The 24328-nt window shown below is 39.1% G+C and overlaps 1 non-coding gene across 1 annotated transcript; it reads left to right on the top strand.

Annotated features, from left to right (window-relative positions):
• The first annotated feature begins 17214 nt into the window (after positions 1-17214).
• Positions 17215-17322, top strand: LOC145056067 (small nucleolar RNA R71). Its single transcript, XR_013685605.1, has one exon. It is a non-coding gene; the product is annotated as a small nucleolar RNA R71 (small nucleolar RNA).
• The last annotated feature ends 7006 nt before the right edge of the window (positions 17323-24328 follow it).

Below are 24328 nucleotides of genomic sequence, written 5' to 3'. Positions count from 1 at the left end.
CCAGTGACGAAGAGTAGAGCTTTTCAGATGACAACAGAGGAGATGTGAGTGACTCCTGATGTGGTGACGGGTATGTATTGCCATTTATCTCCGCATTTATTATTGATTGTTTCTAATTTTATATATGTATTTGCGTATAGGGTCGTTCTTAGTGAGCGGCATCTCAGCTACAATATTGTTTGATTCGGGGGCTACCCGATCATTTGTTTCGCTTGCGCTCAGCAAGAGGTTTAGAAGAGCTCCGGGGGAGCTGGATTGCCCACTCGAGGCGGGGATAGCTAATGACAGGACCATCACGCTCGCGAGAGTAAATAGGGCTTGTTCGCTGCAGCTATTTGATGAGCAATTTTTAGTGGATTTGGTTCCTATTCCCCTGCGAGGGAATAAGGTTATAGTGGGTATGGATTAGCTGAGCCCCAATGGGGCAGTGATTGATTGTGAGCTACAGTTAGTGAGGGTGCGCACCCCTGGTGGGGGAGAGTTAGTGATTCAGGGAGAGAGGCCACATAGCGGACCGATTCTTTGCTCGACAGCGAGAGCTCGACGCTAATTCCAGCAGGGTTGCGCAGGGTACGCCGCCTATGTTTTGGATGCCCGATAGAAGGGCAAGGCGACGGTTAACGATGTACCGGTAGTGCGAGACTACCCGGACGTATTCCCGGAGGATTTGCCTAGGATACCTCCGGAGATACAGGTTGAGTTTCAGATTGACTTGGTTCCGGGTGCGGCTCCGATAGCCAAGGCGCCGTATCGGTTGGCTCCTCCAGAGATGCAGGAGTTGTCTACGCAGCTGCAGGAGCTGCTAGACAAGGGTTTTATCAGACCGATCAGTTCACCATGGGGAACCCCGATCCTGTTTGTAAAGAAGAAGGATGGGTCGCATCGTATTTGTATAGATTACCAGGAGTTGAATGTGACAACCCGAAATTTTCTATTGCTTTGAAAGCTTAGCCAGTCAACCCAATTTAGTGTCAGACTTATTCCTTCTATCATTTAGCACAATTTAGAGTCTGTTTGAGCGTTCTGAGCCTTGTACACTTAAGGAATAAGTGTTGGGGTTTATCTGCCAAAGCTATAATACAATGATCAAGCCTAAAACACCATCACCATGAGTTCACGGCCACCACATTGGAGTTTACGGCCGTAAACTCCATGTGGGACATAAACTCACCCTATATGATCAAGTTCTGGCCATTTGTTTCATTCCTTCACTTCCTTGGCTGATTTTGCTTCAAATCCTATCAACTATCATCTCGATCTTCACCTTAGATCTTCAAAAGTAGTAAGTATTCTTCCTTTATTAGTTGATACATCTCTTAATCTAGCATTCTCTCATGATTTCTTCCATGAAAATCATGTTTTCATAGATCTTCAAGAAACACCAAGAACACACACTAGTGTTCTTGCCCAAAACTAACCATTTCAAGCCCCTATATCGTAAATACTCTTGCTCTAGCTTGTTATGTACTAGATTAAACATGTTTAGGTCTTAAAAACATCAACATTTGAGGGTTGGATGAGAGTTTATGGCCAAGGATCTCCCAAGGCCGTAAACTCCCTTTTATGGTGCAAAGTTGCCCTAATTTCCTTCCTTATGCTCAGAACTTGGATTAGAACCCTCCACCAATGAACTAGGGACATTAAGCTTCGAGTTGGTGCATCATACGATGAGATTACGGCCGTAAACTCATGGAGAAATGGCCCCCAGGCCGTAAACTCATGTTAAGGTCAATTCTTGGACCTTAAACTCATATAGCCTCTTGTTTAACCTTGGAACACTTAAACACTTGAGACTACATACCTTTAAGCCTCTAAATATGACCCTTTAAAGAGTTTACGGCCAGTACTAAACTCCCCTGGGCCGTAAACTCCATTGAGTGTGGTCCTTGGGCCATAAACTCAAATGCAATGCTTTACACCCCTTAGATGCAACCCTAATGTACTCCCAGCACTTGAACCATAGTGTTTACCACGTTTTAGGGTGTTTATACTTTTCTAATTAGTGTTATAATCACTAATTGTATACATATATATATATATATATATATATATATATATATATATATATATATGTCATTATATGTTATTAGGATCATTATGTGTGTTCAAGCCTTCACTTGACACCTAGCACTTGTCCGACACTTCCATACGATCCATTCACTACAGGTGAGTTCATACCCCTTAATTAACCTTTTAAATGTTTTTAAATGCTTTTATGGGGGGGGGGGAATATAAGTTGAATCATGTTAGTTATTATATCAATCACATGTGATTAATAACTACCAAAATATGGAATTACTACACTTTTAGCTGTTTTACCAAGCATACTACTTCTAAATGACTTTCTTAAACGTTTTTACATGTTAAACTCTTTATCAAACTATCTTACATATTGTATCTTTCCTTTCAAACTTTGTTAATAATGTGTTTCACATAAAGGTTTTCAGGTATTTAAAACTATGTTTCAAACAAAGGATTTCTTATACTTTAAACTGTTTATGTCCACAAACTGCTTTCAAATCGTTTTATAAATTGACACCAAGTCATCAATTCTTATTATTAAACTTTTAAAATGTTTTACAAAACTTCTTTTAAACTTTTATATTGTCAAATGTGTGCCTATATATGTATAGTTATATAAGTAATGTTTAAAGGACTTAGGACTGCTAGCTCGCTTTAATTCCTTTTCCTTGTTTGGATGTGGCCTTAGGGTATCAGTTATTTGTCTGAATGTCGTCTAAATATTAGTTATATATTATGTAAACATATATAGACATAAAAGTTCTATCAGTCAATTCAGTACCTTTGGATAGCAAAGGCATACTTTCGGTTACATGTACATTACTAGTAACTATAATAGGTATAGTTAGGAGATACTACTTACTATTCCTAGTACAAGGAATCACACATGAGTCTATACAAATATACCATTACATACTATAACAGAGAATATTATACAAAGAATAGTATAACAGAGAATACTATACAAAGAATACTATACACAGAATACTATGCAGAGATTACTATACATAGAATACTATTACTATAACAAGTACACTTTAACAAGATTCAGAGATAACATAATGTTAGATACTACTTCATGACACATCGACCATTTCGTTATGTCACGTTTTGTAACCAGAATCTCCTGGAGGGAGAGCGTGAGATTATGTATAGATCTATACTGGATTGACTATCCTACACCTTTGTTGTTCGCTACAGTGGGACTTGCAAGTCTACGGATGCCAAATGTCATTTCTTTTGACGTCTTTCATCATCATGTTTTATTCAAATTAGTATGGTAACAATCACATCACATTTTGCCTTAAACCATTGGTTTTAAGGTAGTTACTACTTCAGTGATTGATACAACACTACTAGAAAAAAGGCCTTTTACGACGCTCATTGCGTGTCGTAAAACGCTCAGACGACGCGCAAATGCGTGTCAAGGAAGGCCCTGTCATAAAGAGAGACGACGCGCATTTACGACGTGCATTTATGACGCGCATTTACGACGCGCGGTTATGACACGCAATGCGTATCAAGGAAGGCCCAGTCATAAAGGAAGACGATACGCATTCGCGTGTCGTAACCTTACGACGCGCGTGTTAATGACACGCAATGCGTATCAAGAAAGCCTCTGTCAAGAAAGGCCATGTCATAAATGAAGATGACACGCATGTTTGCGTATCATAATTTTAAATGTTAAAAAAAAAAAATTTTTATAGATTTACTAATTTTCAAATTAAATTTGCATTTAATGCCTCACAATATAAAATAAAATATCATATACAAAAAATATAATCCATTTCATAAAATTTAATGTCTTACAATTCTATTTCTTACAATATATAAATTTACATGATGTGTAGTGGAACAAACAATGAGATACGCATACAATGGAGATGGATAACAAGACATCAAAAAGGAAAAAGAAGGGCAAAAAAGTAAAATACGAGGCCACGCATGAGAAGCTCAGCTACTTTAGCAGCAACTGTGTTACGTGCAGCATCCTTGCTAGCCTGAGAATGAGATGCGGATCAAAATATCAAAGTTGTTAAGTAACTAGTTCCTTTTGTTTACTTTCCCAAATATTTTTTAAACATCATTTATCCGTACAGCACTCAAAGTAAGAAGACATACCTCACCACTTATCAGCAATGGGTTTCTTCCCTCATCAATTAGGACATAATCAAGTTCATCAACTATTGCAAAATGCAATGGTTTTGGCCTGATAAACATTGTGCTATTATTAATCCAAGAGACACTTCAAATGAAATCTGCCTTAGTAATTAGTATTAGTATGAAAAATGTGGTAATACCATCTCATAACAAGTTGTCCACTGCTGCCAGCTAGATTGTCTCTCAAATAGTCAAAACCAAGTTCCTAACATCATTAAATGTAATGTACAACGAAGAAAGAACTCTTTCCAAATAGTCAAAATACATACCTAAGTAATTAATAGCCCTTTACAACCTTTAAACTCCACCTCACAACCTTGGAAAAATCTAAAAGTGTAACTATGTAAGAGCCTAGGAAAAATACTTTATCTAGCTTTAATCACACATCCTAGCATAAGAGATCAGAAATACCACAAGGAACACTCACATCCAGTTGGAATTTCAAATACCATCTTCATGGGTAAAATCGTCCAACTTGAATTTAAAGTAGGTCACCACGTGAAAGGAGATGATATTTTACTTGATTCCACATCAACAACTGATTATGCAAAGTGAAACAAGAATTAGTTCTCATAGATCATGAGAATCTACATTTATATTGTATGTTTGAAACTCAAAATAGAAAACTAGATAATGTACAATAGTAAATCTTATACATACCAACATCAGGTAGAATGACCATATTAGGTTGATGATTGATCATGGTTATGATGATCATAACACATTGGAAAATTCATGATGATTCAAGTGGAACAGAACACTCCAAAGGGATTTCTTTTAATAGAATGTCTGAATCAGTATTCTCAAACTTGTAAGTGAAAGGAAAGTTATCTGTGTCCTTGGAATTATCGATACCAGATGACTCTTTTGCATTCGAGTTCCAATCAGGCATTGAGAAGTAACCAATGAGTACAGCTAGAAATTCAGTTGGCAATATGCATGAAACATTCTGAATACAAAAATCTAGTTCCATTCCATGATTCCCTTTTCTCACTCGAATGTTGATAACGGGAGAAAGAGTGAGTAAGCAGGGCCCCACAGAGAGTCTTGTAGAGTCTGAGGAAACCATTGTGATGAAAGGCTCAATCCCTCAACACAACACATCCAGACATGCAATACTTATTGCGCAAAGTTACAGAAATTCGATGTATAGAGCATTTAATGGAGGACAAAAGAATTCTATCACTTCCAGCAGCATCAAGAACAGGGGAAGGTGCAGGATGAAACTTTGTTGCCTCATAAATATCATGTATTTCCTAAGTATTCCCATGAAGTTTCTTCATTCTTTTACGAACATCAGATAACACAGAGTTTTGAGCATAATGCCACCATTGTATCTGCCATCCCAAAGGTATTTCTGATATAGGTATCCGCTAAGGGCGATATCGTCCATATCTATAAACATTAAAAGACCAATGTGCCTCACAATCTAAAAGTATAATTAAAAAAGGATAAAACTGATGAGACAACATTCCACTTACTTCTCTCTTAGCTGACAAGTGCATAGATAATCATACAGATACAATATTTGTTGCAATTGATCTTCATCAAGGGACAAGACTTAAAAGTTGGTGACATGCTGACATGTCAGTTGAATGTTATGTAATCTGACATAATAAACTAAGAAATGATTAATTAGTTACTTATAATTACAAAAGTTAAGAAACTAACCAAGCTAGATAATTCGATATCAACCGAGTATTGTGCTGCATTATTCTCAAGCCTTCCATACTTGTTCACCTGCAATGTACAACAGTAAAAATCTATCTAATGTGCAAAGTACAACAGTTCTAAATTTGTTATGAGATGATGCATACCGAAAGAGAAACAGATACATCAACTGGGGATAACAAGTGAACATGTTCATCATTTTGAAAGCTTGCAGCAACCATTGACATGGAGTCTTCACCATTGTTGGCATACAGATCTTCTGCAGATCCATGAAAGGTTTTACAATTGATTTCCAAACCTTGTATCTCAACAAGTTTGTTTACTAGGACAGCTCTCACCTTTCCACTTAATACCCTGAAATTATATTAGAGTCATTGAGAGTTTTAAGTAGTCGATAAACTGAGAAAAAAGATCAATTTCACAGATGGGGTTTTTTGAAACTGTTGTGAGAATCAAAGATAAGGTATTCGAAGAAAACATGAAAGTATTTTATCTTTTTTTTAATGATATATACATCAATATGATTATAGAGAAAGAAAGAGCTACCCAACAAGATTTTGCTTCATTGCAGTCAAACTAGCCAACTTCAAACCAAATACAGTCTATGCCTTGTCATTTGAAATATTTCTATATACAACATGGACATTCCTAATGGTGACTTCAATGTCATCAATAATTTGGAGAACAGATGGAAATAAAGAAGTAAAGCAAACCTTATTTACATATTAGTTTAAGAAAACTTGTATTACATGATAAGTAACCCTAACAAGAAACAGAAACATAGATGTATGTGTTTGTGATTTTATCATTATTAAGAAGTTAAAGCACCATGGAATCTCACTACCGTTGCAGTAATGTAAGACATAAATGAATAAGTGTTTACATAAAGTTATCTAATACGATGGAGATGCACAATACTCATATCTTGAAATGAAACCTACCAAACTGAAATGGAGAACTACAAATGATAAAAGCAGTCATCTCGACTTGATAAATGGTGGAGCACCACAAATGGTGGCGGCGTTTAGGAAGTCAGTGGAGAGAGAGAGAGAGAGAGAGAGAGAGAGAGAGAGAGAGAAATTTAATGAAAAAGGTGAAGAAGCGATGATGGAAAACTGAAAAAAAGAGAGTAGGAACATCGGTTGTATCAAAGGACAAAGGTATGGGAGAAATGAACACAACTCATCTAATTGATCAGTAACCCATTCCAAATTTACTCATCGTGTACTGGAAAATTAAACAAAACCTACAGTCAATACCTGAGAAGGAAGGACCAATGATTTACCTAAGAAAGAAGGACGAATGGATTTCCAGCACGGTGATAATCTTTCATGTGTATCAATCCAAGCTACTTCAGCTCGTACATCAAGAGAATTCTCGAAAGATAATAAAAGGTGATGACTGCATCAGATGGATTGTCGCCAAGGGTAAATGTTGATCAAACCCTAGAAATCGCTCCAAAAGGGTCAGTGATGGGAGGGGGAAATGATTTTCAATGTAAGATATAGGAGGTTTCTTCGAGCCCTAGAAGTCACACGACGTCAAGAATAATGAAGAAGCTAAGGGGGTGTTTGAGAGTGATGTATGTTCTTGTTCCGGATGTGTAGCTGAGAGGCATCGTGATAGGTGAAGCGAGGAGTTCAATCGATGTTTTTAGAGTGAAATCGGAGATTGGAGAGCCGAAGAGGAGAGAATCACAGAAGCATGAAGTGTGGATTGAGTTTTTAGGGTTCAATGGTGGTGGCAATGGCTTACGGTTTGCAAAGATAATAGAGTGAGAGAATGAAGGGAGATAGATTGAGTTTTTAGGGTCCAATGGTGCATTCTTCATGTTCCTTCTCTTTTCGTCTCTGTCTCAGAGGGATATAAGGGCTTGAAGTTTCTTGATCTTCAGAGTGACACTAGAGCAGAGATCCGATGAGATTAACAAGTAAAGTCAAGAGTATGGGCAAAGCGGATCGGAGAGGAGGGAGAGGGGAGAATCGATTGAAGATGAACGATAGAAAGAAGGTAGAAAAGACAAGGATTGACAGAGGTTACTGGTGAGGCTGATAGTGTTTTGTGTGTTCTTCAAAAAAAATCCCTACAATGAATACTCCCTGCGATTTTCTTGAAGAAGGATTGACAATCAATTCTATTAGGGTTCTTAAACCATGATTTTAGAAGGAGAAGGAGGAGACGCAACAGGCGGGGTTTTAACTTTTTTGGGATTTCGTTTCCCCCCTATCTTCTAAAAAAAGCACGTTCATTAAAACTATAAAGCGACACTTATAGAGGGCGCGCATTTAACATACAGCGCCCTCCGTGTTTTTATTTTTTTTCTTTATGGCACTAGTTTAAGGGCACGCAATAATGAGTGACCTAAATCCTTAAAATTTTTGAAGAGATGACACTTTTTTAATGTCACTCTCTTTTGCGTAACATCAATCAACGAGTGTCGTGGTTTGCGCGTCGTAAAAGGGTCTTTTTCTTGTAGTGAAAATAATACTGTAGTACACATATACAATTTCCCATTATTTTCAAATTGTGATCTTCTCACATAAAGGGTAATATAATGCTATATTTTGATAATAATAGTTCTATATGGGAAAACCTTCATTCTTACAGAGAGGCAAACTTTCAATACAGTCAGGTGTTGGTAGAAGACTACTTTTTATACTAATAGGAAATATAGGATTTTCTAGGGTTTCATACTTATACAAACTTTTTCACTAAACATTTACTAGTCTTTTATTTACAGTTTTACAAAGCAATGACACTAAAATACTTATAAACTCACCAGCTTTATGCTGATACTCCCTTTCAAAATAACTTGTATTCTCAAGTCATGAGTAGACAGGTACGATGACCAAGTTTTGAGAAGACGGAGCAGTCAAGACTCGTCTTTTATTTTGATCATTCATTATGTTGTTTTATTCTATGAAAGAACACACTTGTACTTAAAATTATACTATTAATGCAATGGATGATGTTGTTGCTTGTTTACTACTTTGCATTGTTGTGATACTTTACATGACGTCCTCCGCCCCAGAACGTTTCCGCCGTTCTTGGTTTTGGGGTGTGACAGATTGGTATCAGAGAATTGTTTATAGTGAATTGAGTATATCAACCCATAAAAGATATACAAATTATAAATACAATGGGATTAAAAATACTCTGACCAAGAGTTTATACTTTTAAATAATAAAATATTTAACTAAGTATACATGCCTACATTCATACTAAAATCTATGTCACAACGACAAAAACAAAAGTATTACGATTGTTGAATATCATAAGTAAGCTCGGGGATGTATGGTCAGTCCTGGGAGAGGCATAGCTTGATCAACTATGCTGGTCCGGGGAGTGATTAGCATATGCCCAAGAATGGTTGTGATATGGCAACAAGTCTAAAAACTTACCGACACTACTACAATGAAGACAGTAGGAGTATCCTGTGTTACTATAATTACTTAGTTGAGAACTAAAAATATCTTCATTAGTAGGTCAATAGTTTCTAAGTGGATACACTAAGGTTATATGTAACTAGGAAGACATAGACTTAGAATCTGTGAATTTTTGCTTTACCCCTGTTCCTTGTGAATTTGGAGTTAAGGTCACTTATTCAAAGGCCTATCCTATTTTGATTACATATAACTGGTATGCACCTTACAAATAGTGGGGTAACTAATGAAGATTATCTTATAATTATCTATTTAGTACGTCTAATAATTATTTATTTACCCCAATTCTCGCGTAGATAACATGGCTGGACCCCATCACCACGACGACCTGTACTTTCCAAACGAAGGCAATGTTGGATGCTTTGGAGAAGAGCCAGAGGATGATCATCCAATCCCTTTGGATGATCACCATGCTGAAGTCTTTTCAGATGGTGCTAACTCCGAGCCCGAGGTTGAGAACCTACCCCCGGTGGCTCCGAACCCAAATCCTAACCCTCGTCCGGCTTTTCAAGGCCCGACGCCCCCTTGGGTAGAATGTTTGGAGACATGGGGCGAAGAGCAAGACCATCCTATGTCGTTTAATGGAGACCGGAGCTTCTATAACATAAGCGAAGGAGGCTCAGCAGACAGAATTCTGCCAATCCTGGTTCGTAGAGTTGCCCGAAATGAAATCCAGGGCAGGACAGCTCTCCAGCGTATCGCAGAGGTTGATGACAATGCAGGAATGCATACCATTCGCACCAATCGCCTTGAAAATGCTCGTGAGAGATCTGAGAAAGACCACGAGGCCCTGCTACAAGCGCTAGCTGAAACACGAGACGAAGTCATAGAGCTCCGAGTATGCCAGAGGGTGTACGAAAGACACATGCTGGATATGGAACGTCAACTAGCTAAACTAAGGGTTCACCAGATGGATGACCGTCACCAGTAGTAGATGCTTTACTTTCTTTCCCTGTTATAGGGAATTGTTTTCTTGTCTATGCCCTGTGTAGCACTTTTCTATGTAACTACCCCAGTACCGTAAGTACTTTTAGTTAGGCCGAGTAGTTTCCTTTGATTATGATAGTCGGGGATTGTTGACTCTTCATGGGAGAGTGTGGGTATCGTACTGGGGCGGAGTAGGGCAGGTGTTGATGGATGAGGCCCATAAGTCTCAATTTTTCATCCACCCAGGGGAGACGAAGATGTATAGAGATCTTCGACGCGGCTATTGGTGGCCCTACATGAAGCGGGATGTCGCCTGGTATATGGAGAGATGTATGACCTGCAGGAAGGTCAAGGCAGAGCACCAGAGACCCCACGGAAAGATGCAGCATTTAGACATTCCCGTATGGAAATGGGAGGACATCACTATGGATTTTATCACTAAGCTTCGCAGGACTGCACGTGGGGTGGATTCGATTTGGGTTATTGTGGATCGGTTGACGAAGATTGCCCATTTTATACCGATCCAGGAGAGCATATCGGCTGAGAAGCTAGCCGATATCTATGTGTGCGAGGTTGTGGCACGGCATGGAGTGCCTGTTTCGGTAGTGTCAGATCGAGATGTACGTTTTACTTCCAGATTCCGGAAGCGGTTCCATGACAAGATGGGTACTTGTCTCCATTTCGATACCACGTTCCACCCACAGACAGACGGGCAGAGCGAGCGGACAATTCAGACTCTCGAGGACTTGCTTCGGGCATATGTTTTAGATTTTGGTGGCAGTTGGGATACATATCTTTCGTTAGCGGAATTTTTGTATAACAATATTTACCACGCCAGCATTGACTGCCCTCCCTTCAAAATTCTCTACGGGAGGAAGTGTAGGACCCCGATTTGTTGGGGCGAGGTCGGTCAGTGAGTCATTGGGAGCACCAAAGTGGTGCTCCAGACCATAGAGTTGATCGACCAGGTTCGCGGTAGACTGCAGACTGTGCAGAGTAGGCAGAAGAGTTACGCCGATAGGATTCATTCGGATTGGGAGTTTCAGGTGGGCGATATGGTCCTTCTGAAGGTATCACCCTGGAAGGGTGTTATCAGGTTCAGGAAGAGGGGAAAGTTGGACCCCAGGTTCATTGGTCCTTTTAGGGTTTTGGCTCGGGTGGGTCGGGTTGCTTATCGGTTGGATCCTCCAGCAGAGCTTAGCCAGATCCACAACACCTTCCATGTTTCTCAGTTGAGGAAGTGCTTGGTGCACGAGTCAACACTTGTGCCCATGGACGATATTCAGGTTGATAGCGGCCTGGATTATATTGAGAGACCAGTTGCGATCTTAGATTGGAAGACGAATACCTTGAGGAGCAAGGTGGTACAGTTAGTGAAGGTGCAGTGGCAGCACCGGAAGGGTTCCGAGTTGACGTGGGAGACCGAAGAAGAGATGAGGGAGCACTATCCACAGTTGTTTTCAGTTTCAGCAACAGCAGACTTCGAGGACGAAGTCTAAGATAAGTGGGGGAGAGTTGTAACGCCCCGATCCTCAGGTATGGTTTAAATAAGATTTCTTGGGTTAAGTCCTACTCGACGAGTTGGTTTCCCTACTAGTCAAGTAGCATCGGGGTGGGATCGTGTGATAAGGGAACTACTCGACGAGTCCATATTGGGACTCGGCGAGTAGGAGCTAGCAGATGAAACCCTAAATCTCGGGGTTTTACACCCTATTTAAAGGAACCTCATTCTCCTTTGGGCCTCTTTACAGTTCTAGAGAGTTTTGTGAGACCATAATCCATGTGTGTGTGTGTGCCCCTTTGTGTGTTGAAGCTTGAAAGAGGATCTTTGGAGGGAGAAGGCTTGGAAGAGAAGGAGATTGGAGTAAGTAGAGTGTGGGAATCAACACTTATCTCAGTTATCATCTTCTAGAGGTACCCAAATCGTCATTTCCATGTAGATCTCTTCTATTAGTCGAGTTCTAGGGTTTCTTTTATGAAATGTTAAGTTGATAAGATGAGCTATGGGCTAGATCTGAAGTTGTAACTTCAGATCTGGACCCTCCATGGATTCTAAAAGCATAAAGTTTCAGTCTTGGTCATGATTGAGGTCCCTCTTGAGCATGAAGCTCCATGAAGAACTTAAAATAGGCATTTAGAGCCTTTATAGCTATGCATGCACGTAAAGTTTGCAACTTTACGTGAAAATCATGCCCTAGAAGCTTGGATCTGTGATTTGGAACCTCTGCATGGCTCAAAACAAGTCTATATAGAAAAGGACTGAAAGGAATCGGCGAGTCCGATGAAGATTTCCATAGACTCGATGAGTTGTATGAACAACTCGGCGAGTCGGATGAGTTTTCCCCAAGTTATGAATGTGTGTGTATCCGTCGTGTTGCTAGAAAGAAACCCGGTGAGTAGCCTTAAGGTTTCGATCTTAAAGCGTAAGAACTCAGCGAGTCACCCCAGTGACTCGCCGAGTGGGAAGGAGTTTCAAGGAACTCGGCGAGTAGCCTCGAGTACTCGGTGAGTTAAGGTCAACATGGACTGTTGACCTTGATTAAGGACATTGACTTTGATCAGGGGTAAAATGGTCATTATACCCTCAGTTCAGTTATCGGTATCTGATTTAGTGTTTATGGAAATTGTAGCCAGAGAATTCCGGAGCAGTAGTCATCCAGCTTCGGATTTAGCATCTCAGCAGTTAGAGTTACGAGGTGAGTTTCCTTCCAGTAGGAACGGGTCTACGGCCATAATGTTGGCTCATTTAGTTAGCAGTAGTTCCGAACCTTGGTCCGATGCAGTAGTACGTATGCTTGATGTCTTCGTGATTCATGCATGTTTTGTTATGTGTAGTATGTCGGCCAAGCCCGATACAGAATGTGATTATGCTATATGTTCATGATATGTTATATCCAGTTTATTTCGGACTTTGGTCCGATGCCAGGCGGGGCCCAAGTTATTCCGGACTTCAGTCTGATGCCGGGTGGGGCCCGATGCAGTGGGTGGGGCCCAGTATGTTTTATCTGTATTATGGTATGATATGTGGTAGTTTGGGGGAGCTCACTAAGCTTCGTGCTTACAGTTTCAGTTTTTGGTTTCAGGTACTTCAGCTAATAAGGGGAAGAGCTCGGGATGATAGCATCGCATACACCACACCTTCAGTTTTTCTTATCCTAGGAGTTTTCATTAGAAACTGTGATAGGTTTTGATACAGTTGTTATGTTACATTTGTTATGATCTTTTGGGATACTTGTTCCATAGTTTTTGTTGGTATGTTATCGATGATGTGATTTTTAGTATTATTAAAACAAAAAAATTTGGGTCGTATTTTTGGATGTTACAATGCTCCACAAATAAAACAAATTTTGAATGGGCACTTTATCTCCGTGATGCTTATGATTGATGTAAAAAGTGACGAGTTGATGCAAAAATCGATGAACGTGACTCCTGATTTGTCCCTTACTTGCATCACGAGAATTATACTCATGATTAGAAATAGTCCTCCAAAATTGGACATCAAATATCCCGGGGGTAAAATCCTGAACACACCCTTACAAAAATAACACAAATAAAGGTGATTGTGTTTCCTCCTCGGTATACATCCCCATGCGCCATGCAAATTCTCGAAGGTTGCAATCACAGTACATTCCTCCCAATCGAAAAACTAGTGCCCGATTGTAGTTGGGATCGACGGTTTTATTTTCAAAACTCATGGTAGCGAAAACTTCTACCGACAACTCCTGATGAACTGGTTCTTGGATACCAAAGAGATTTCTCCAAGCATTGCAAGTGAATGTAAATCCATCTCCTTCAACACCTTCGTCTTATATCTTTCTAATTCCAAAACCATACCAACCCCACGAAGCTACCCCCAATCCACAATAGGAGCGATTGCAAAGTCTCGGTTGTACAACCATCCCAAACGATTCTCATAATTTTTCAACAAGGCTCATGATAAGTTTTGTGGAAACCGATATAGCAGGTGTATGCTTGCCAAATTAATAGGGTCATGTTCTTGCTAGACAGCTCTTCGGGGACCCATTTTCCTAAAATGACCGAAAACAAACAAAACAAACCAAAATAAACAAAATATCCCATTAAAAAGTGAAACAGCAAATAGGTCGACCAGTTTTCACGACGTGAACTGGTGTTTCATGTCGTGAACCATAGTCGGGACGTGAATCTGCATCGGTCATTATATGGTTAAAATCCATCATATATTTCACTTGGGGTTTGTTTATTTCATCAATCTATGGCCATGCATTCAGAAATTACCAACCAATTTACTAAATTTTGGGTTTTTTACATCTAAATAAACCCTAACCACTAAATGCTTAAAATATGAAGAAGATCATAAATTAGTGGATGAAACACTTACCAAATGTTGCTAGGAGACAAGAAATGCAAGCAATTTGTAAAGAAAAAAGTAGAAAAACTGTTGTAGGGTTCAATGCTTCTGTTCATGAGCAAAAGAGTAAACAAATAGGGAATGGTCAAAGTGTTTGGTATAACTGGTCCCCTTCCCCCCTCCCCCCCTGTGACTTTTAAAGTTCACTACATGAACTGCAAATTCACGTCGTAAATTTATTGTTAGGCTAATATGTTAACAGGCCTATCCTAATTAAAACCCAGTGGGCTTAAAAATTTGGGCTAAACTATGTTAATCCCGTATGTCTTACTTATTCACTTATTCACGTCGTGGAGATAAATTTCACGTCGTGAATCATAGTCTAGACACAAAAAATAAGTCTAATAATAATAATACTAATTATATTAATTGTTTACCACTTAATTTTTAAAGCACCCTACATTGGATTTCTACCATTTAAGAGATTATTAGATGATTAGATGATCAATTATCCTAAAAATAAAAATAAAAGAAAAACTAAAACTGAAAGCATAAACGAACGAAAAGAAAATTCAAACCGGGCTCGGGTTGCCTCCCGAGAAGCGCTTCTTTTTGTTGGAGTCATGAGTCGGACTCCGTGCCTCCTTAAGTTGAGTTTTCCGGAGAGTCCATCACCAATTGAATATTTTGTTCCTTCCATCGCCTTTAGTAAGCTTGAACTCGTCTAATGTACGCTTTTTTAGAAATCTCCTTTTTTAGCTTTTACCTCATCTACATTGAGCTTGCGTTTTTTATTTTCTAATTTTTCTTCATTCTTTTTAAGCTCCATAGGAATCTTGTTTTCTTCAGCAACTGGATTTGTCTCCTTAGATGTAACCTCGTCTTCTTCATTCGATAAATCGTCACTTTCCTTGCTTACCCAAGAAATTGGTTTTGTATACGCCATTACCTCAACTAAAAATGGAACGGATGCTCTTGGTTTCGTGCGTTTGATTTGTTGAATTATCTTTAGGTCTTTTTCCATTAGCTTCTCCAATTCCCCAAGTTCATATTCTTCATCAATATTAAAAACCTCACCTTGAACATCACTCCCTTGGAAACCATCTTGGACCCCAAAAGTTTCTTCTTCATCTCCAACTCTCAAAGTGAGCCTGGACCCGCGAATATCAACCAAGGCTCTAGCAGTATTTAGTATTGGGCAACCAAGAATGATTGGAACATCGGTATCTTCTCTCATGTCCATAACCACAAAATCAATTGGAAAAACAAATTTCCCAATTTTTACTAAGATGTCTTCTACAATGCCCCTGGGTTGTGTCACGGAACTATTGGCCATGTGAATTGTCATTTTTGTAGTCTTCAACTTCTGAATATTAAGCTTTTGATAAAATGAATAAGGCATAAAATTTAGGCTAGCCCCAGAATCAGATAAAGCATAAGTCTTCAGATTATGCCCAAACTCACATGGAAGAGTAAGGCGTCCAGGATCTCCCATCTTCTTTGGTAACTCTCCCAATACAACTTTTGAACTCTGCTCACTAAGAATAACCTTGGAATTTTTCTTCAATTGCTGACGAGTGCCTATCAAATCTTGTAGGAACTTTGCATATTCAGGAATTTTAGATAACGACTCAATAAAAGGAGTATTTATTGGAATACCCTTCATGTTCTTTATAAACTCCCGATGCTCTTGTTCCAGTGGATGAAGATTAGCTTGGGGCAGAAATGGTAAAGGAGGTCGATTAGCCGGAATAGTTGTTGGGCCCACGTCGTGAACTTAGAAGGCTCACGTCATAAGTTCGGTTGTTCAACAATATTTTCGTCTTCAAGCTTTGTCTTCTTCGGCTTTAGTTCGGACTGCTTTGGCTCCTCTTCTAATGCTTCTAGGAACTTAGAAATCGCCTCTTCTTCAGTTTTGATCATCATGACATGGGATTGAGTCTTTTTGTCGGGGAATTGTGAAGATAATTTTTCGTTCACCAAAGTTGTTAGTTGACCAAGTTGAGCTTCGAGATTGTGGATTGATGCTCGACGATTTCTTAGTAGGGTTTGTTGGTCAATCATCACAGCTTGCTGATCTTTCATCATCTTCATTTGATATTTCAATATTACATCAGTATCATCATGCCTTTTTTCAGAAGCTTCCATAAAACGAACTAGCATGTTCTCCCAGTCAACTTTCTTCTCAGCTGGTGATTGCTCTTTTTGGTAGAAGCCTCGGCCTGTCTGCCTATATTTTTCTTCCATTTTCTTCTTGTATTCATCATATGGCAGCCATTCCTTTTTTTGTTTTCTCTAGTCTTCATCAAATTTATCCCCAGTAGTATCATCCAAGTGTCAGTCCTTGATCAAGTGTGGAGCATTACACCTATCACATCCAACTCTAATTGCTTGTATTGTCTGGTCCATCTTTGTCATTCTCCTATCCATAGTATCAAGCATGGCTATTACAACAGCCATGTTTGCAAATTGTCCATCCCCGCTTCCTTTAATTTCATCCAGCCTTGGATTGTGGTACTTACGAGAATGCTTTGCAAATTCTTCAACCAACTCCTTGACTTCCCCCAGATTTTTCTTAGTTAGTGGTCCTTGAGAATCAAGGAGCTGCCTTGTCATAACATTAACACCATCATAAAATATTGAGACTTCTTGTTGTATGTTAAGCTCATTTTGAGGACAATTTCTTAATAATCCTTTGTAGCGATCCCATGCCTCATAAAGTGACTCACCCGGATTTTTCTCAAAATTGGTTATTGCCTACCTAAGTTTAGCTATCTTGGAAGGTGGGCAGAATTGTTCTAAAAACTACTCGCATATTTGGGCCCAAGTAGTGATTGCACCAGGTGGTAGTTCCTTTAGCCAGTCTTCTGCAACTCCTTTAAAAGTGTGACATCCCCAAAATCTCGGCCAGAAAAGACCGATTTTCATTTATGCTTTTAAAATATTTTCAGAGTAAATCCTTTTGATTTGAAAGAGTTGCGGAATTTGTTCCCAAAAACAAAACATGATAAAACAATGTTTACCAAAGCATTTCATAAAAGAAATGTATTTTCATTATAATCAAAACTCGGGGTGTCATGTTCCGATACAGACCAATAAGCATAAACGATAACATTACAAGTCATTCAACAAATATATACATATACAGACTTGTAAACAAAACAACTGATGGTTCATCCATCTCATGCCCTCGCGCCACTTCCTGTAATACAAATAAAACTGAGTGGGTCAGGCTTGGGAGCCTGGTGAGCATATAGGGTTTTCAACCCACAATAAATAATCATATTTAATTTTCACCAACCAACAATAACCCAGTTACCCATTCCCGTTATTCTCACTTTATGTCCCTAAAACAACAAACATAAGGGACCTAGTCTAAGAATATTTCATCGGGGCGACAACACATGCTTCGGGGTTTCCTCAGCAATATAAGTCAAATAAGGCAACCATGAGGGGGATGGAGTACAGCGAATGAACACCCAAGTTCATTAACACCTACAGGTGGCGAACCTGCTAACGTTTCCACAAGACTGTCTAGAATAGTCAGTGGTCGTCATCTAAACTCCGCTAGATGACTAAATCAAACAACAACGAGGCCTCTCATCTGTTTATTACACACCAACTATCTACCCATGTTCTACCCAACATATTAGTAGATAAAATATACATTTTTATACATAGTTTTGAAAACCTGTATATCATGCTTTAATCAACAAATAATCCACATAACAGATGAGGCACACACACATAACACATATCTCATAGAGAATAAATCATATCTATGAGACAGAAGAGAGTGAATACACATTCACGCATATAAACAACAATATACTATACACATAGCACGTATTTTATAGAAAATACTTAATATTTATGTGTTAGAAGAAGGTAACTACACACTCACACCTATAAACAACAATATACTTAATACACTCGAACCAAACTTGTATTATTATCGTGTTTATGAAAGGTAGTATATACTCACTTGATCAGAAGATGATCGGACAGCACTACGACTTGCAGAAGTAGTAATCCTCAGCAGATCAGAAAGATCTTCACAAAAAACGAACTTCTCGCGGGCAGAGCTTCGGCTCAGGAACCGCACTTCTCGGGATCTTCGGGATCTCGGGACTTGCCTCGGGGCTCGAGAATGATACCGGGGCTTTGGGATATTTCTGGCACGCAAAACGATGCAAAACGGGAGAGAGAAGAGAGAAAATGAACAAAAGACTCGGCTGCCTTCGGATCCTATTTATAGGAGGCTGGAGCCTCGGAGTACGCGGGGCGTACTACAGTACGCGGCGCGTACTGCTTCCGAAATCGTCATTGCATGCGTCATCCGAGCCACTTGCTGCGAGTGTCGACACCTTCGGATTACGCGGGGCGTACACGAGTATGCGGGGCGTACCTCGGATCAGACCGGTGTCTCCTTCGGATAATGCTTCCGAATTAAAGATTAAAAATAAATACAAATTATTTAATAAACTTCGGAAATACATATCTTCTTCATATGAATTCCGTTTTCGATGTTCTTTATATCCACGCGAAGGTGAGACTACGCTCTACAACTTTCGTTTAGATTCCGTCGGCTAATTTCGACTTTATTTTTATTATTTATTTTTAATAGGCCGCGACAGAAAAAAACTTCGTTATAAATTCATAACTTCTTCGTTTGACGTCCGTTCTCGCCTAACTTTTTATCGCTTTGATACCAACAACGAGACCTTCGATCCTCGTTTAGATTTCTTCGGCTAAAAACTGCTCAATCTCAAATCGAGTATTTCGGGCTGCACACCGCTAAGTCGAAACTTCGATAAACCATAATTTCCTCATACGAAGTCAGATTTGGGCGTTCTATATATATTCGGAAACCTCGTTTCAACTACTACAACATTAACCAAAGATATCAAGTTTATTTTACACTTAAATTTTGACACTTATTTTTATTCTTAATTAATCAAACCACATAATTAAGCAATTAAGCACAAAACATATAATACTCAAATAATACAATCTTATTATTTCAAAACGGGTTACAAAGGTTAACCTAGACTATTACATTGCTAAAAATGGCAAGCCCGGAAACACAGGCGTTACAAAAAGTGACTGGTAGCATCCTTAGCAAGACTGTTTCTCTAGGAACATTTGGGACATTGAAATAGTTTGCTATGTCATTTACTTCATCCAAATGCTTGTAAGCATCCTCATGATCCTTTCTAGAAAATGGTATATCGTTGAGTGCAGTAAGGATGTGTCCTTTCAGCTCAAATGTGGCAATTGTAGGAATTGCAGGTTGTACTAAGCCAGGACCAACATCATCTCTAATTTGCTTCTTGTAAGCTCCCATGGACATATCCGCAATGTTTGCCATCTTGTTTTCTGGCTCGTCTTCAGGTTCACTTTTTCCTAAATCGAATTCAGTTTCAGTTTTGTATTCGGATTCTTGCGGAGTAGGTATTTGATCAAAGCTCTCAACCTTGCTTTTATCCTTCGAATATGTACTTGACTCTCCCGTGTTATTCCCTTTCTTCTTCCCAAAAACTAACTTTAGATCTTTGAAAGGCGATTTCTTTGGTGTTTGGTTCACTCCTGCGTTCTTATCTGTCATCTTGTGAATGGCCGACTCTGGATCTTCAAGTGGTGGCACCAAAGGTTTGTTGGAAACTTTGGTCATGAACTACTGCAATAAAACAAAAGTAAAAGTTTAAAACTGAACAAAAAATAACTACAAAATTGTCTACTAACTAGTCACCACGACGTGGTAAAGAGTACCACCTCGTGTTATCGCAGAAAAATTAATGGAAAAGAAAAACGAAGAAAATCTAAAAACTACTTAACTCACGTGTTGAGCTTAAGGTGCACGTCCTGAGTCTAGTACTGAAACAAAAATCTACGCTGAAAAATTAACTTTTTGCAGGTTTTACCCCACAAAAATGATCGACTAACCTAGAGCAATCATGTAAGTCCCTAAAATGCATGTGTATCAATCAGATCCGTTTGATGGTGCGGAATCCCAATCAAACAGATGATGTCAGATCAAATAGAAGAGAATGAGAAGAAGTAGATGATGAATCTGAATGTATTAATGAATAGAATGATAATCCGGATACAAGAGATTCACACACACACTAACACACAATAGTTCTCTCTTCTCTCTGGCTGTAAACTCTCTAGGGTTCATCAATCCTCTACTCCTCACCCTAACACCTATATTTATACAAGGGGAACATGGGCTTGGTGGACATGGGCCGTAAATGGGTTTACAGTCGTAAGGTGTTTACGGTCGTAATACATTCAGATTCATCATCTACTTACATTCAGATTCATCATCTACTTCTTCTCATTCTCTTCTATTTGATCTGACATCATCTGTTTGATTGGGATTCCGCACCATCAAACGGATCTGATTGATACACATGCATTTTAGGGACTTACATGATTGCTCTAGGTTAGTCGATCATTTTTGTGGGGTAAAACCTGCAAAAAGTTAATTTTTCAGCGTAGATTTTTGTTTCAGTACTAGACTCAGGACGTGCACCTTAAGCTCAACACGTGAGTTAAGTAGTTTTTAGATTTTCTTCGTTTTTCTTTTCCATTAATTTTTCTGCGATAACACGAGGTGGTACTCTTTACCACGTCGTGGTGACTAGTTAGTAGACAATTTTGTAGTTATTTTTTGTTCAGTTTTAAACTTTTACTTTTGTTTTATTGCAGTAGTTCATGACCAAAGGTTCCAACAAACCTTTGGTGCCACCACTTGAAGATCCAGAGTCGGCCATTCACAAGATGACAGATAAGAACGCAGGAGTGAACCAAACACCAAATAAATCGCCTTTCAAAGATCTAAAGTTAGTTTTTGGGAAGAAGAAAGGGAATAACACGGGAGAGTCAAGTACATATTCGAAGGATAAAAGCAAGGTTGAGAGCTTTGATCAAATACCTACTCCGCAAGAATCCGAATACAAAACTGAAACTGAATTCGATTTAGGAAAAAGTGAACCTGAAGACGAGCCAGAAAACAAGATGGCAAACATTGCGGATATGTCCATGGGAGCTTACAAGAAGCAAATTAGAGATGATGTTGGTCCTGGCTTAGTACAACCTGCAATTCCTACAATTGCCACATTTGAGCTGAAAGGACACATCCTTACTGCACTCAACGATATACCATTTTCTAGAAAGGATCATGAGGATGCTTACAAGCATTTGGATGAAGTAAATGACATAGCAAACTATTTCAATGTCCCAAATGTTCCTAGAGAAACAGTCTTGCTAAGGATGCTACCAGTCACTTTTTGTAACGCCTGTGTTTCCGGGCTTGCCATTTTTAGCAATGTAATAGTCTAGGTTAACCTTTGTAACCCGTTTTGAAATAATAAGATTGTATTATTTGAGTATTATATGTTTTGTGCTTAATTGCTTAATTATGTGGTTTGATTAATTAAGAATAAAAATAAGTGTCAAAATTTAAGTGTAAAATAAACTTGATATCTTTGGTTAATGTTGTAGTAGTTGAAACGAGGTTTCCGAATATATATAGAACGCCCAAATCTGACTTCGTATGAGGAAATTATGGTTTATCGAAGTTTCGACTTAGCGGTGTGCAGCCCGAAATACTCGATTTGAGATTGAGCAGTTTTTAGCCGAAGAAATCTAAACGAGGATCGAAGGTCTCGTTGTTGGTATCAAAGCGATAAAAAGTTAGGCGAGAACGGACGTCAAACGAAGAAGTTATGAATTTATAACGAAGTTTTTTTCTGTCGCGGCCTATTAAAAATAAATAATAAAAATAAAGTCGAAATTAGCCGACGGAGTCTAAACGAAAGTTGTAGAGCGTAGTCTCACCTTCGCGTGGATATAAAGAACATCGAAAACGGAGTTCATATGAAGAAGATATGTATTTCCGAAGTTTATTAAATAATTTGTATTTATTTTTAATCTTTAATTCGGAAGCATTATCCGAAGGAGACACCGGTCTGATCCGAGGTACGCCCCGCATACTCGTGTACGCCCCGCGTAATCCGAAGGTGTCGACACTCGCAGCAAGTGGCTCGGATGACGCATGCAATGACGATTTCGGAAGCAGTACGCGCCGCGTACTGCAGTACGCCCCGCGTACTCCGAGGCTCCAGCCTCCTATAAATAGGATCCGAAGGCAGCCGAGTCTTTTGTTCATTTTCTCTCTTCTCTCTCCCGTTTTGCATCGTTTTGCGTGCCAGAAATATCCCGAAGCCCCGGTATCATTCTCGAGCCCCGAGGCAAGTCCCGAGATCCCGAAGATCCCGAGAAGTGCGGTTCCTGAGCCGAAGCTCTGCCCGCGAGAACTTCGTTTTTTGTGAAGATCTTTCTGATCTGCTGAGGATTACTACTTCTGCAAGTCGTAGTGCTGTCCGATCATCTTCTGATCAAGTGAGTATATACTACCTTTCATAAACACGATAATAATACAAGTTTGGTTCGAGTGTATTAAGTATATTGTTGTTTATAGGTGTGAGTGTGTAGTTACCTTCTTCTAACACATAAATATTAAGTATTTTCTATAAAATACGTGCTATGTGTATAGTATATTGTTGTTTATATGCGTGAATGTGTATTCACTCTCTTCTGTCTCATAGATATGATTTATTCTCTATGAAATATGTGTTATGTGTGTGTGCCTCATCTGTTATGTGGATTATTTGTTGATTAAAGCATGATATACAGGTTTTCAAAACTATGTATAAAAATGTATATTTTATCTACTAATATGTTGGGTAGAACATGGGTAGATAGTTGGTGTGTAATAAACAGATGAGAGGCCTCGTTGTTGTTTGATTTAGTCATCTAGCGGAGTTTAGATGACGACCACTGACTATTCTAGACAGTCTTGTGGAAACGTTAGCAGGTTCGCCACCTGTAGGTGTTAATGAACTTGGGTGTTCATTCGCTGTACTCCATCCCCCTCATGGTTGCCTTATTTGACTTATATTGCTGAGGAAACCCTGAAGCATGTGTTGTCGCCCCGATGAAATATTCTTAGACTAGGTCCCTTATGTTTGTTGTTTTAGGGACATAAAGTGAGAATAACGGGAATGGGTAACTGGGTTATTGTTGGTTGGTGAAAATTAAATATGATTATTTATTGTGGGTTGAAAACCCTATATGCTCACCAGGCTCCCAAGCCTGACCCACTCAGTTTTATTTGTATTACAGGAAGTGGCGCGAGGGCATGAGATGGATGAACCATCAGTTGTTTTGTTTACAAGTCTGTATATGTATATATTTGTTGAATGACTTGTAATGTTATCGTTTATGCTTATTGGTCTGTATCGGAATAAGCTCCCCCTAAAAAGTAGCTGGCTTTTCTTGTTAATCTTCATCGAGAGCTTGGCTTCAACATTTATCTTCAATGAATGACTTCATCTTGAGCAGTTGGGCTTTTCTTCAGAGTTTGGCTTTAAACGCACGTTGGGTGAGGAGGCTTGATGTACTGATTCTTGAAAGATAGCACTTTCAGCTTGAGAATCTTCAGAGAGAACATCAGAGAGAACTGAACTTTTAGATCACTTCAGCAGATTTAAGATAGCAGCAAACTGATTGAGGAGGCTTCAATGCAATCTATCACATATTCTTCAATTTCAGCTTCACCTTGCTTCTAGGGTTGAAAGATTGAATGTTGAAAGAATAATCTTTATTTCTTGATCCTTCGAATGCGAATTCTTCGATGCTCACGGACGAGGCTTTGGCTCAGAAATCTTCAACACAAACTCCATGAGTCTTATCTATGCCGGAAATC

Source organism: Lactuca serriola, chromosome 5 (genome assembly GCF_051521515.1).
Source record: "Lactuca serriola cultivar US96UC23 chromosome 5, Lser_US96UC23_V15, whole genome shotgun sequence".
In the NCBI taxonomy this organism is placed as follows: Eukaryota; Viridiplantae; Streptophyta; class Magnoliopsida; order Asterales; family Asteraceae; genus Lactuca; species Lactuca serriola.
The sequence above is the reverse complement of the archived record's forward strand: the minus strand, read 5'-3'. Positions and strand labels throughout refer to the sequence as shown.